General features: G+C 44.4%; 1 protein-coding gene across 4 annotated transcripts in view; it reads right to left on the bottom strand.

Annotated features, from left to right (window-relative positions):
• PAK5 (p21 (RAC1) activated kinase 5) overlaps positions 1-14,574 on the bottom strand; it is a 130,262-nt gene extending 115,688 nt beyond the window's left edge. For 2 of the 4 annotated variants that reach the window (XM_079969807.1, XM_079969810.1), the window contains exon 1: positions 14,337-14,574. The gene's annotated coding sequence lies outside the window, so the exon portion shown is untranslated. The remainder of the gene's footprint in view (positions 1-14,336) is intronic. The other 2 variants (XM_079969809.1, XM_079969808.1) reach the window with 2 other exon arrangements.
• Positions 14,575-15,124: the final 550 nt, after the last annotated feature.

Here is a 15,124-nt window from a genome sequence, read left to right as displayed (position 1 = left end):
CAGCGGGAGCGCACCCCGCCGCAGGGATTCGAACCGCCGACCTTTCAATCGGCAAGTCCTAGGCGCTGAGGCTTTAACCCACAGCGCCACCTGCGTCCAAAGCAACTACTCTATTCCAAACTTAAAAATGGAAAGCGTAATGCTGGTGGTCAACAAAAGAGGTTTAAAGATTCTCTCAAGGCAAATCTTTAAAAATGTAGCATAAACACCGACAACTGGGAAATGCTGGCCTGAGAGTGCTCCAATTGGGGAACAGCCTTTACCAAAGGTGTCCTGAAGACACAAACTCAGGACAAAAGGGAGAAATGTACTAAGAAGAAGGCACACTTGGCAAACCCTCACCATGAACAACTCCCACCAAGAAACCTATGTCCCCACTGTGGAAAGATATGTGGATCCAGAATTTGCCTCCATAGCCACTTACGGACTCACTGTTAAAACCATGTTTATGGAAGACAATCTTATTCGGCTACGAGTGATCGCTAAAGAAGAAGAATATAGTGCAATGTATATGAAATTGCTTTGAGTTTAAGCCACCAAAAAGAGCCTTAAAATGTAAAGTAAGGTAAAGGTAAAGTGACCCCCTGACCATTAGGTCCAGTCGTGACCAACTCTGGGATTGCGGCGCTCATCTCGCTTTATTGGCCGAGGGAGCCGGTGTACAGCTTCCGGGTTATGTGGCCAGCATGACTAAGCTGCTTCTGGCGAACCAGAGCAGCACACGGAAACGCTGTTTACCTTCCCGCTGGAGCGGTACCTATTTATCTACTTGCACTGGCGTGCTTTCGAACTGCTAGGTGGGCAGGAGCAGGGACCGAGCAACGGGAGCTCACCCTGTTGCGGGGATTCGAATCGCCGAGCTTCTGATCAGCAAGCCCTAGGCTCTATGGTTTAACCCACAGCGCCACCCGCGTCCCTGTTAATAAAAGATATTGGGGATGAAGGTTGCTTTAGTTCATAAGAAAATTGTTTTGTACAGTGGTGCCCCGCAAGACGAATGCCTCGCAAGACGAAAGACCCGCTAGACGAAAGGGTTTTTCGTTTTTCAAGGCACTTCGCAAGACGAATTTCCTTATGGGCTTGCTTCGCAAGACGAAAACGTCTTGCGAGTCTTGCGAGTTTTTTCCCTTTCCCCCCCTTTTTCTAAGCCGCTAAGCCGCTAATAGCCACTTAGCCGCTAAGCCGCTAATAGCCGCTAAGCCGCTAATAGGGATGCTTCGCAAGACGAAAAAACCGCTAGACAAAGAGACTCGCGGAACGGATTATTTTCGTCTTGCGAGGTACCACTGTATACATAACTCGTATGTATTGCACCATACCAAGGTCAACACAACCCATAGCCAAGTATGGTTGCTGCCAGGTGCTCAGTAATCTTCTCATTTTTTAAGTCCAAGACCCACAATAAAATCATAAGAAGAGCTGTTTGATCAGGATAATGGCCCATCTAGTTCAGGGTATGGAGGGTATGATGTTATCTGACCCCCAAGCCATCTGAAGGCAGCCCTTGTAGGGAAGTTTTTTTAAAAAAATGTTTGATGCTTTATTGTGTTTTTATAGATGTTGGAAACCGTACAGAGTGGCTGGGGCAACCCAGTCAGATGGGTGGGGTACCAACAACAACAATTGAATAGAACATCCCTATTTTCACTGGAGAACTGTTGGAAGGTATAAGTGTCATTGGATGTCCACAATGTTTTGAAGTGTAGGTGCCAAAATCCCAAGGGAGCAGAAATGACTATTTATGTATGTGACCACGGCTGCACGGATGTTATTGGCCCAGAGATGGAAAGAAGATAAAGTCCCGACCAGAGAAGAATAGCAAATCAAATTGATGGATTATGCCAAAATGGCTAAAATGATTGGAAGAATCAGAAATTTTAATTTTAATAAGGAATGGGGAAAATTTATAACTTATCTTAAAGACCATTGTAAACAGTTAAAATCTTTAGTCGGATTGGAGTATCACTTGTAGTTTAATGCTGAATTTTGGATACAATGGAGAGATAAAAGATTTGGATTATTATAAAAGATGCAGGAGGAAATTATTAACAATAGGACCCACAAAGGGGAGGGTGCAGGTCCAAGAGATTCCTTGGAATCTTGTTTTTATGTTGTATGCTTCACATATGACTATAAAATTGTAATCTGAAAAACCAAATAAATAAATTTATTTTTTAAAAAAATATATTGAAGAGAGAAAAGCTATTCTTTTCACACTTTCTCCATGCTACGCATAACTTTATAAACTTCTGTCATGACATGTCCCCTTTCAGTTGTCCTTTTCTCAATTTTTCCCAACTCCGCAATATTATTTTAGTGAGACCCTACTGAGCCACCAGGCATATCTGGGGAGCTGTGTTCCATGTGGTCACAAGTTATGCAGGCCTGATAACAGTATTGTGTTGCTTTCCATTAGTCCCAGCCATTGGCATCCTGCTATTTCAGCCGGGCTTCAGCATTCATCCAGTAATGCTCTTTCTAGAGAAGTGCTGCAGCAGATAAGAGCAGGAACTTGCAAACATATTGTGGGAGAGAGAAAGGAGAAGCCAGAACGGAAAGGACAATTGGAGGGCAAGAAGTTAACTTGACTGTGAGCCACTGCATATGGAAGCCAGCCAACTCAAAGGCAGAGCGATAAGAGGAGTGGATATCTCCAGGAGACACAGAACAGACCCCTTAAAAACATGGCAAACCTTCCAACACTTAACAGTAAAAGATAGGTGCACTTGCTTTGCTTTAGAGGTCCCGAGCTTGTCATGAGCTAGACAAACCATGTAAATACCTCTTCTCCAGTTACTCATGTCTCTACAGTCAACATTTGTTCATTATCACAATTATCACAGGACTTAGAGCAAAAGAAATTTGAAATCCACATGCTTACTCTAGTCAGATGTCAACATCAGACTCCAAATCAATACAAAGTGGAGGTCTTCAAGACTAAGGAGAAGTGGAGCATTTGCAGAGATCTTGTCCAAAATTTAGGACAACCAGAAAAACAAGGTAGAAAAAAGTCTGCTGCAAAGGTTTCCAGAAGGCAACCATGTTATAAAAAATGAGCTTAGCAATTCAGAAGATATGGATAGTTGTCTACTTTTTTTTATGCAGCTGCTATTTTTAAACAGGTTCTAACATTCTGAGTGCCTCCATACTGTCACTATTTCATGGGAAGGACTCAACCACATGCTGGAAGTCTAGCTTTGCACAATTGTTTTTATCTATTTCATTTGTGCACTTATTTTTATTTAGTTTAATTTAACAATATGTATGAACTATTTGATTGGAAATGGAATCTCCAAGTGGTTTACAAAAAATAAAATAAAACAAGCCTTAAAATAATCAGTAAAACGCAAGTTGAAAACAGGGATATTTTGGAATTTAAAAATGATTAAACTTTATTATTCAGCATGAACCAAATCTGTATAAATACCAAGGCAAGTTGTTTGTTTTATACAATATATTGTTGGAACAGTGGTTTTCTCAAATGCACCTAATATCATCTGAAAAATAACAAAAAATTAAAATCAAAATAATTAAAATCAGCAGTGCTCTGTCCTCCCAGCACAACAAAACCATTTTTAAAGGACCTTTTGCAGTTAGGAAACTAGTGTGGAAAGCCACTGAAAAATGTGGGTTGAATGAATAATGGGAAGGCATATCAACCTGCCACAAGCAAACCAGGAGGAATGTTCCCTGATGCATAGCTGCTCCTCAAACAAATCAGAATGCATGTTCCACAAAGGCTATGCAGAGCCTAACCTCCAAGTAAACTTGGTGCGAACATAACAGGATGTATGTTCTATTGTCATGGACTGGCTGGATATAGAGGAGTGGTGGGAGGCACTAGCTAGGGCACCCTCAAGGGAAGAAGGCTCAGAGGCAGTGGGTTGGTGGTGGGACAATGATAACTGGTCAGTGGGAGCAGACTGGGAGGAGCAGGTGCCGGAAGTTGAAGAGGTAACAGGGTTTAGCGAGCAGGAAGAGTCGGTGGCAGAGAGCAGTGCAGAGGCAGTGGCAGAAGCAGAGGCTGGAGAGGAGAAGGGCCAAGAGGCACAGATGAGGCAGGCTGCTGAAGAAACAACCAGGAGGTATGCCCCTCCTGCTGTGACTAGCTCCCCTGTCCCCCTGGCCTCCCAGAACTTACAGAAGAGGGTGGAGAAGAGACACACAAGGTGTCAGAGTCTCAGGCTGCTTGGGAATGAATAGAGTCAGGAAGCTGCCTCACAACTGCCTCATAGGAGCAAGATCTGCTGGGAAGAGTTCCTGTGCTCACTAGGCCTGAGCTGTTTTGCTTCCTTGAATAAAGAGCTTACTTCACAACCACCTTGTGAGTCATCCCAGACCTGCTCCAGACACGAACCTTGACATCTATACAACAGGTTTCCTAGAGGAGACTTTTTAACAGTTAGGTGCATCCAAATTTTGTAAGTGCAAGTGGGACCTGCAACAAAATCTTTCAGTGTAGAGTGCTCCTGATCAGAGTTCCAACCAGCCATGCCCTTTTTCAGGATATTCCATTTCATTCCCCCCCGGTTTTTTATTTCTCCCTCACCAGTCATTGTGTGACCACCATTTAAAGTCAGGACCTCATTGGGCTGTTGGTGTTTAGGGATTCTTGTTCTCCCACCCAGATATATTTGGTACTTCTCCAGGCCCACTGATATTTTCCTCTAGTGTGTGGAATAAGAATAAGAATAAGAATAAGAATAAGAATAAGAATAAGAATAAGAATTTATTCATATCCTGTCCATCTGGCTGGGTTTCCCCAGCCACTCTGGGCAGCTCCAAACAAAATGGATGGTGCTGCTTTCTCTAGACAAGAACTGAGAATCTGAAAACAAGTTCACCATAACCGTATACAGTGGTACCTCGGGTTAAGTACTTAATTCGTTCCGGAGGTCCGTACTTAACCTGAAACTGTTCTTAACCTGAAGCACCACTTTAGCTAATGGAGCCTCCTGCTGCCACCGGAGAACGATTTCTCTTCTCATCCTGAAGCAAAGTTCTTAACCTGAAGCACTATTTCTGGGTTAGCGGAGTATGTAACCTGAAGCGTATGTAACCCAAGGTACCACTGTATTGGACAGATGCTGTTGAATCAATAAAGTGTATGTATAACTGACCACAGGATTGTAATTGTAATTCATGAGAGCTCACTGCAGTTCTAAATACTCAACATACAGGACATAGCCGATGGCAGAGACAATGAGAGACATCGCCTTGCTGTGTTACATGCTTGGGTGATGCTTTAACTCACTTATCAGAGCTGCACAGACTTGGTGCAGCGCTTAAATGAAAATGCACAAACCACGGGATTGGCTATGTGTTGAAGGCAGAAGGCAGAAGGTTACCCCCAAGAACTAAGAATTGCCAGTTCATGGAAGTAGCCACGTGTGAATCCCAAATACACCCAGCTGAAGCAAACTTGCAGAATCCCAATGTGAATGAAGGACACCACATGCTGACAAGGAAGGTATAAACTGGCTTCCAGCCCAAAGCCAAAGGCAAGCAATGCCTGATAAAGGGCTCTGAAGGGGGGAGGAAGAAACCCCAAGGCAAGGGTAGGGGAATTTTCTCCCCTCGGGTTGATGTCGAACAGCAAATCCCACCATCTCTGACCATGGGCTGAGCTGGCTGGGGCTGAATCCAATGGCATATGAAGGGGAGCAAGCTCCCCATTGCTGCCCTAAGCAGTGGTTTAATGGGAAAGCATGCTAGTAAAAAGAAAAAGGTAAAGGACCCCTGGACAGTGAAGTCCAGTCAAAGGTGACTATGGGGTTGCAGCGCTCATATCGCTTACAGGCCGAGGGAGCTGGCGTTTGTCCACACATCTTTCTGGGTCATGTGGCTAGCAAGACTAAACTGCTTCTGGCACAACGAGACACCATGATGGAAACCAGAGGGCATGGAAACACTGTTTACCTGTCAGGAGCTCGTCCTACACTCAAGTAGGACCCTAGTAGAGACACATGCCTGACTGGCGTGTTCTCTCCCTCCTGGTCATTCTTTCAAGAGCTTCAAAGGCTTTCTTTAGCCCATCAAAACATACACTGTCATGTGATAGACAAAAATCCCATGACTGCAATCGTGGACACCATGATGGAAATCAGAGTGCATGGAAACACTGTTTACCTTCCCGCTGCAGCAGTACCTATTTAGCTACTTGCACTGGTGTGCTTTTGAACTGCTAGGTTGGCAGGAGCTGGGACAGAACAACAGGAGCTCACCCCGTCGTGGGGATTCGAATCGCAGACCTTCTGATTGGCAAGCCCAAGAGGCTCAGTGGTTTAGACCACTGCGCCACCTGCATCCTGGAAAGCATGCTATACAGTCCATCACCACCAGGTGCTAGACAGAGCACCAAGTTTAAGAGGTCCTAGATCACAACTTTTAAAAGGAGCGATACTTCCCCCCCAAAGCCTATCAATGTCTCTGATACACCCAAAGCCCAATCACAAACCCTCCAAGTGTCTCTATTTTCCAGGGACAGTCGCAGATTTACAGAAGCCATCCTGGGTTCTGATTTGGTCCTGGAATGTCCCACTTTCCCATAGGACATCCCTATTTCCATCGGAGAAATGTTGGAGGGTATGCAGTTATGTGACCCCCCGAGCCAAGGAGATGAGTAACTATGCAACCTTTAGGAAACATCTGAAGGCAGGCAGCCCTGAATTGGGAAGTTTTTCAATGTTTCATGTTTTATTGTGTTTTTATATATGTTATAAGCTGCCCAGAGTGGTTGGGGCAGCGCAGTGAAATGGGAGGAGTATAAATAATAAAATTGTTGTTGTTGTTGTTGTTAAGGAACAGTGCTGGAAACTGAGATATGAAAGCTAGGAGCTAAATGGCACCTTAAACCTAGGTTATGGGTGCAACAACAGAATGTCTAGGCATGCTTTTTTATAACACGAATACAGTGGTATCTCGGGTTACATACGCTTCAGGTTACGGACTCCAGAAATAGTACCTTGGGTTAAGAACTTGGCTTCAGGATGAGAAGAGAAATTGTGCTCCGGCGGCGCGGCAGCAGTGGGAAGCCCCATTAGCTAAAGTGGTCTTCAGGTTAAGAACAGTTTCAGGTTAAGAACGGACCTCCGGAACGAATTAAGTACTTAACCTGAGGTACCACTGTAAGGTAAAGGTAAAGGTACCCCTGCCCGTACGGGCCAGTCGTGTCTGACTCTGGGGTTGCGCGCCCATCTCGCTTAAGAGGCCGAGGGCCAGCGCTGTCCGAAGACACTTCCGGGTCACGTGGCCAGCGTGACAAGCTGCATCTGGCGAGCCAGTGCAGCACACGGAAACACCGTTTACCTTCCCGCTAGTAAGCGGTCCCTATTTATCTACTTGCACCCGGGGGTGCTTTTGAACTGCTAGGTTGGCAGGCGCTGGGACCGAGCAACGGGAGCACACCCTGCCGCGGGGATTCGAACCGCCAACCTGACGATCGGCAAGTCCTAGGCGCTGAGGTTTTACCCACAGCGCCACCCGCGTCCCACTGTACACTGAGGTACCACTGTACAAAGCTGAAAATGAATGAACTGCAGCTAAAATATTATGTTCATTTTTCACATGGTCTAGTACTTCCCCTGCCCGCCCCCCTAATATTCTTAAGAAGGTCTCTTCTCCAGTCATCAAAGAGTAGCTGGAAGTGGGGAGGCAGAAAAAGGTCCTCTTTTCCTTCCAATCTGCAGTTTTAATCTGAAATCTTAGTCACCCAGAGCTCAGAAACTGTTTGTGCTAATGAAATTCCCTGTCGCAAAATGTGCCTAGAACAATGGGAGTTTTGAACACTGTTAAGGAATACGATAGGGACGCAGGTGGCGATAGGGACGCAGGTGGCGCTGTGGGTTAAAGCCTCAGTGCCTAGGGCTTGCCGATCGAAAGGTCGGCGGTTCGAATCCCTGTGGCGGGGTGCGCTCCCGCTGCTCGGTCCCAGCGCCTGCCAACCTAGCAGTTCGAAAGCACCTCCGGGTGCAAGTAGATAAATAGGGACCGCTTACCAGCGGGAAGGTAAACGGCGTTTCCGTGTGCGGCTCTGGCTCGCCAGAGCAGCGATGTCACGCTGGCCACGTGACCCGGAAGTGTCTCCGGACAGCGCTGGCCCCTGGCCTCTTAAGTGAGATGGGCGCACAACCCCAGAGTCTGTCAAGACTGGCCCGTACGGGCAGGGGTACCTTTACCTTTACCTTTAAGGAATACGATGTCCCTGTTTTCAATGGAGTAATGTTGGGGGGTATGTGATCACTCAAGCTTCTTGCAGACCTTAGAACTCCTGTGAAGCTTCGAAAACTTTTGTTTCCTGTTGAAAAGAGGCAATGAAACTTCCCCAGCAACCAGTGATTGGCGATACTTCTTCCCTTCACCCATTTAAAGAGAGGGGAAAACATAGGCCTCTGTGAATGCCAGCTTGTATAGCAATGATATCAGCTTTCATGATTTCAAAGGGCTGAGCTTTTCCTAGTCTCACCATAAGCATAGAGAAGACTTTGACAACATCATGACAGAAAGTCTCCTGAATGCAAAAGAGAAATAAGGAAATCCCTGCATTAATATTTTTGAGCCCATAAGATCCTAAATAATTGCATTTTTAACATATGACACGGACATCTACACTGGGGTGGGTAATGATGACCTAATTTTCAGTGAGGTTGAAAACTTGACTGTAGCACTTGACTGCAAATGGGTGTTCTTGTGATTTGAATACTCACACATGGAGCATATAGAAAACTAAAATATCAGTCCTGTGCTTTATTTATTATTATTATTATTATTAGGTAAAGGTAAAGGTACCCCTGCCCATACGGGCCAGTCTTGACAGACTCTGGGGTTGTGCGCCCATCTCACTTAAGAGGCCAGGGGCCAGCGCTGTCCGGAGACACTTCCGGGTCACGTGGCCAGCGTGACATCGCTGCTCTGGCGAGCCAGAGTCGCACACGGAAACGCTGTTTACCTTCCCGCTGGTAAGCGGTCCCTATTTATCTACTTGCACCCGGAGGTGCTTTCGAACTGCTAGGTTGGCAGGCGCTGGGACCGAGCAGCGGGAGCGCACCCCGCCGCAGGGATTCGAACCGCCGACCTTTCGATCGGCAAGTCCTAGGCGCTGAGGCTTTAACCCACAGCGCCACCTGCGTCCAATTATTATTATTATTATTATTATTATTATTATTATTATTATTACTACTACTACTACAGTGGTACCTCTGGATGTGAACAGGATCCGTTGTAGAGCCCTGTTCACATCCTGAAGTGAACGCAACCCGCGTTTGTGCATCTGTGCGTGCGCGGGTCACGATTCCCACTACGTTTCCGAGCACAATTCAAAGTGTTGGTGCTGACCTTTAAAGCCCTAAATGGCCTCGGTCCAGTATACCTGAAGGAGCGTCTCCACCCCCACCATTCTGCCCAGACATTGAGGTCCAGCGCCGAGGGCCTTCTGGCGGTTCCCTCATTGCGAGAAGCAAAGCTACAGGGAACCAGGCAGAGGGCGTTCTCGGTAGTGGCGCCCGCCCTGTGGAACGCCCTTCCAGCAGATGTCAAAGCGATAAACAACTACCTGACATTCAGAAGACATCTTAAGGCAGCCCTGTTTAGGGAAGTTTTTAACGTGTGATATTTTACTGTATTTTTGGTTTTTATGGAAGCCGCCCAGAGTGGCTGGGGAGGCCCAGCCAGATGGGCGGGGTATAAATAAATTATTATTATTATTATTATTATTATTATTATTATTATTATTATTCAGCACTTCTGCACATGCGTGTGCCATCATTTTGAGCGTCTGTGCATGCGTGAGCAGCAAAACCCGGAAGTAAAGCGTTCCGTTACTTCCAGGTTGCCGTGGAGCATAACCTGAAAACGCTCAACCTGAAGTAACTTCAACCCAAGGTATGATTGTACTTTTCAAGTTTATACATTTCACTAATTTTACACTCATTTTGACATTTCAAAACTTGACTTCCTTCCCCCTCTTTCTGGGGGAATATCTTAATATCTTCTGCATATCCAAATTAACTTAATTTACTCATTTATTCATCTTCTTTAAATATATACTCTTATAAAACTGCAGGTTATTACAAGAATCCTGCCAATGTTTTTATCTTTTTAAAATTTACCTGTAAATATTCAATATACCATTTTCATTCTTTTGTAAAAAATATATATATTATTATCTTGATTTCTCATTCTTTCAATAAGTTTCACCATTTCTGCACATTCCACAAGTTTTTGTATCCATTCTTCCTTTGCTGGGACTTCTGCTTCTTTCCATTTTGGGGCAAGTAACATTCTTGCCACTGTAGTCACATATATGTATAGGGTTCTATACATTTTAGGCAGTTCTGTCTCTATAATTCCCCAAAGAAAAGCTTCTAATAACAAAGGTTATTTTAAACATCCTTTTCATTTCATTATATATCATTTCCCAGTAAGCTTTAACCTTACTACAAGACCACCACATATGATAAGAAAACTAAAATTTCAGGAAGAGGTGTAGGTTAAAAATCTGTTTCCTGTCATCAAACACTCTATATTCCTAGAACTGCCGGATTCTATGTTCTAGAAAACATGGAACTGACCATTGTCTGTTTCTTTATCCAAACAAACTAGAGTGTAACCTTAAACCTGTATACTACCTAAGATAAATTAATCTGCACTCCATTTTAAGACTGAGACTAATACTTTTGCTTGTCCACAGGTCTGAGAGGTTTTATGTTTATCCCAGGCTGCTTTCTAGGCATGGAGTTTTCCATTTATCCGGCACTTTCCCTGGGGAAACCCACTCTTTACTGCCAAATTGAAGGAAACATCAATTTGCTGAAAACCTGCTTGACATTTGCTCTAATTCAGTGGTCAAGAGAGGGCTTCCCCAGGAGCAGTTAGTAGGGCAAACTGGGAAAAGCATGGAGAAGCACTAATGCAAACTTTTTATGGCAGAGGTATAAAAGATGTGGCCCTCCAGTTGTTGAATTCCGATTCCCATCAACCTCAGCATGGGCAATGCATATGGACGGTGGGAGATAGAGTTCAACAACATGTGTTCATGTAGAAAACTATATGTAAATGTTGTGCCAGTGGTATTTGATTCCTAGTAAACCTAGACAGCATCTTAAAAAGCAGAGACATCACCTTGCCGACAAATGTCCGTATAGTTAAAGCTATGGTTTTCCCAGTAGTGATGTATGGAAGTGAGAGCTGGACCATAAAGAAGGCTGATCGCCGAAGAATTGATACTTTTGAATTATGGTGCTGGAGGAGACTCTTGAGAGTCCCATGGACTGCAAGAAGATAAAACCTATCCATTCTTAAGGAAATCAGCCCTGAGTGCTCACTGGAAGGACAGATCTTGAAGCTGAGGCTCCAATACTTTGGCTACCTCATGAGAAGAGAAGACTCCCTGAAAAAACCCGGATGTTGGGAAAGATGGAGGGCACAAGGAGAAGGGGACAACACAGGATAAGATGGTTGGACAGTGTTCTCGAAGCTACCAGCATGAGTTTGATCAAACTGCAGGAGGCAGCGGAAGACAGGAGTGCCTGGCGTGCTCTGGTCCATGGGGTCACGAAGAGTCGGACACGACTATACAACTAAACAACAACAAAACTAGCAAAAATGTATAACAGGTACAAATATCTGCTGGAAATGTAAAGAAAAAGAAGGCGCTTTTTATCATATGTGGTGGTCCTGTAACATAACAATGATATGTTATGGGAAATGATATATAATGAGTTGAAAAAATGTTTAAATTAACTTTTATTTAAAATTTTATTTATTTAAAAGGCTTTTCTATTAGAAATTTTAGGTGCTGACATTCCAAAGGAGCAGAAAAGACTTTTTATGTACGCGACAGCAGCCACACGGATGCTACTAGCCCAGAGATGGAAAGAAGATAAAGTCCCTACCAGAGAAGAATGGCAAATTAAACTGTTGGACTATGCTGAGATGACAAAACTAACCAGAAACCTCAGGAACCAAGAAGACCCAAACTTTAATAAAGAATGGGGGGGGGGGAGATAATTTATCTTGGAGAACACTGTAAGCAGATGAAAACATTAGCAGGATTTCAATAACACTTGTAATGTAGCAAGTACTATGCAGATAGTGTAGTGATATAAAATATGGGGTACTGAATAATATGTAGTTGAAAAGGTTGACAATAGGACCTATGGAAGCCAGAGATTCAGAGGAATCTTTAAAAATGGATGCGTATGGTAGTATTGTTATTATTTTATACTTGTAAAATCAAATAAAAATTATTTCATAAAAAAGAGTTCAACGACATGTGGAGGACCACAGGTTCCCACCTTCTGTTTGGGGGCTTTAAAGCAAAATTGGCTTCTTCCCCAAATGTTATGTGGCATTGGAATTGGCCTAATACAGGTAATGTCCTACTATGCATTTTGGAATTATCACAATGAGAGATCACCATGACATTACTTTGCCAGCACTAATTTCCTTTTGCCATTCCACTGTCTTGCTGTCTACAGCCTTGTATCTTTCTAAAACAAGGTCAGTTGCGATACAGTTGTGGTTTTCTCCCAACCCTACCTCAGGGATAAATTATTCAGAAGTAACTTAGACTTTAAAAAAAGAGAAAAGGATACTGTTCTAAAACCCAAACCATCACATCCAGTGATAATTAGGTATCACATGAAGAGTGAGATAAAAGAAGCAGCAAATATCAAAAACAGTTTTCACACTTCACATAAAACAATGGCAGACCCAAGAAGCTTGGAAGTGCATTAAAAAAAAAAGTCAGCATAATCATAGACTTGGTGTGATCGTCTATTGATTTCATTGGCAAGGCTCCAAGACACCCTGCCCAGTGCATACATTGTGGCTCATGCTCTCTCAATGAGCTATTCTTAGACTAAACTCCTGTGCAATATTTGTCTCCTAAAGAAAAGTTGATTCTTAAGCTTGAAAGAGTGGCTGGGGAGGCCCAGCCAGATGGGCGGGGTATAAATAAATAATAAATAATAAATTATTATGAAACAAAACTTGCTCCCAATGTTCTCTTTTAATCCATCATCGATGTAGTATTATATAAAAATAACTACAAAAGTGAATCTATCTGTTTGCTGTGTTTTTTAAGCATTTGATGAAGGGTGTGATCCTGTGCACATTTACCTCAGAGTAAGCCTCCTTGAACACACTGAGAATTGCTTTTGAGTAAACCTGTACAGGAGAGTAAAATAATACGTGTTCTACTTAGTGAGAGATTATCTTGTCTTGCTGTTATGCAAAGTTCTCTAAAATAGGCACAAGAATCCTATTACCTTTCTTGAAATCACTCAGCTGTCCAAACAATATTTCCAATATTTATCTGACTTGGACATTTACATTTTTATCTCACCTTGTTTTATGAACAAGGGGATGCATACATTAAATAAAACACATTTTTTTAAAAAATGCCAGCGATGTATCATCATTCTAAAATAAGCAAGAGTATCAAATCAAAAGAACTAGCAGCTTGCAGTTGAGAAGTACTCTTCGTCAGATTCTTAAAAGAGGGCATTGTTTCACTAGGTTTGGGAAGGTGGCGGGTTTTTTTCCCCTGTGTTTCCTACCTCCTCAACATCTAAAATGACAAGGTCACAGCAGGGCTTACTGCACAACACACACATGGAGAATATTAAATTTCCCCAGTTTCGAACCGCGCCTTCAATCTGCAAGACCAGAGAATCGCCACGCTCTCCATGCAAGCAGTCACAGCAGTTCCTTAAATCTCCCCCTCCCCTCCCCGCCCAGCATACCCACACCCAAAAACATGCTCGCTGGGGTGTGTGTGCATGCGCGCACACATATATGCATGCTGCATGTGGCCAACTCTGTGGACAATCCTACCGAAGCATGCAGATTTCTGCAAACAGATAATGTCCAATCCCTGAGACATCATGTGCACAACAGCCCTACCCAAAAACGCATGGGCACATCCCTCACTAAAGAGCCCTGGTATTTTTTATTTTTTATTGCAGAGGTGAGGGGGTGCTTCTTTGGCAGCTCAGACCATGCTGGAAATGAGAGAGCTGGGATAGCCTCTAATCTACACACTCCAGTCTTCCACACCCACAGATGCCTCCCATCCTTCCAAGAGCGCATCTTCCCTCTAGAAAAAGGGAGCCAGCGCTGCCTTCGGGAGAGCGAGGCTCTTCCGTCCCCCGAGGAATCTGACAAAGGCAGTGGCAACCCGGGGTACCCTCTCTCCTCCATCCTCCCATCCCACATCCTCTCCAGGTAGAGGCTACTGATGCTGCCCGCTGGCCCTCGGGATGCTGCGGCTGAGAATGGTCCTCGCGCTGGAACCAGCCTTTCTCCCCATCCCCGCGGAAGCCTGTCGCGCTTACCTAAAGGCTGCCGGCTGGTTGTCAAGCGAGCTCCGGCCGCCCCGGCGCCTCCGTTACATCGCTCCGAGCGCCATGTTCGTGCTCGCCGAGGCTTGTCACTAGCAAGGAGGCAAGGCAGCACCACAGCTCGGCGGCTCCGGCTGTGATGTTGCTGTTGCTGTTGCTGCTGCTGCTGCTGTTACATCCGGGCTGCCGCCGGCCAAAGAGCTCCAGCTCGCCTCGTAGCGGCGATCCGAGGAGATGCTGCGGCTAGGCGAGGCGCGCAAGAAACGCGCCCTGCGCACTGGGGGGAGCGAGATGCGCGCGCCAGGCGGGTATGTGTGCCATCCGCCCCGCCCCACCGCCTCTTCTTCAAGCCGCAATGAGAGAGACAGAGATCATTTGGAGTCCAAATGATACCTAAAGAGGAGGGTTGCTTTGGGTTTTCGCTGTTCTGAATTACAGTTTATTTCTCCCTTGTTATATTTTTTTTCCCCATAGTGTTTTCTTTTTTTATATATGAATTTGTTTGGTTTTTCAGATTAAAATTTTACGGTATATATAAAAATTTATTTATTTGGTTTTTCAGATTTAAAATTTTACAGCCACGTATGGAACATACAACATAAAAACAAGATTCCAAGGAATCTCCTGGACTTCCCTCCTCCCCTTTGTGGGTCCTATTGTTAATCATTTCCTCCTGCATCTTTTATACTAATCCAATTCTTTTATCTCTCCATTGTATCCAGAATTCACCATTAAACTACAAGTGATATTCCAATCCGACTAACGATTTTAACTGTTTTCAG

Source organism: Podarcis cretensis (assembly GCF_951804945.1).
Source record: "Podarcis cretensis genome assembly, chromosome: 3".
NCBI lineage: Eukaryota > Metazoa > Chordata > Lepidosauria > Squamata > Lacertidae > Podarcis > Podarcis cretensis.
The sequence above is the reverse complement of the archived record's forward strand: the minus strand, read 5'-3'. Positions and strand labels throughout refer to the sequence as shown.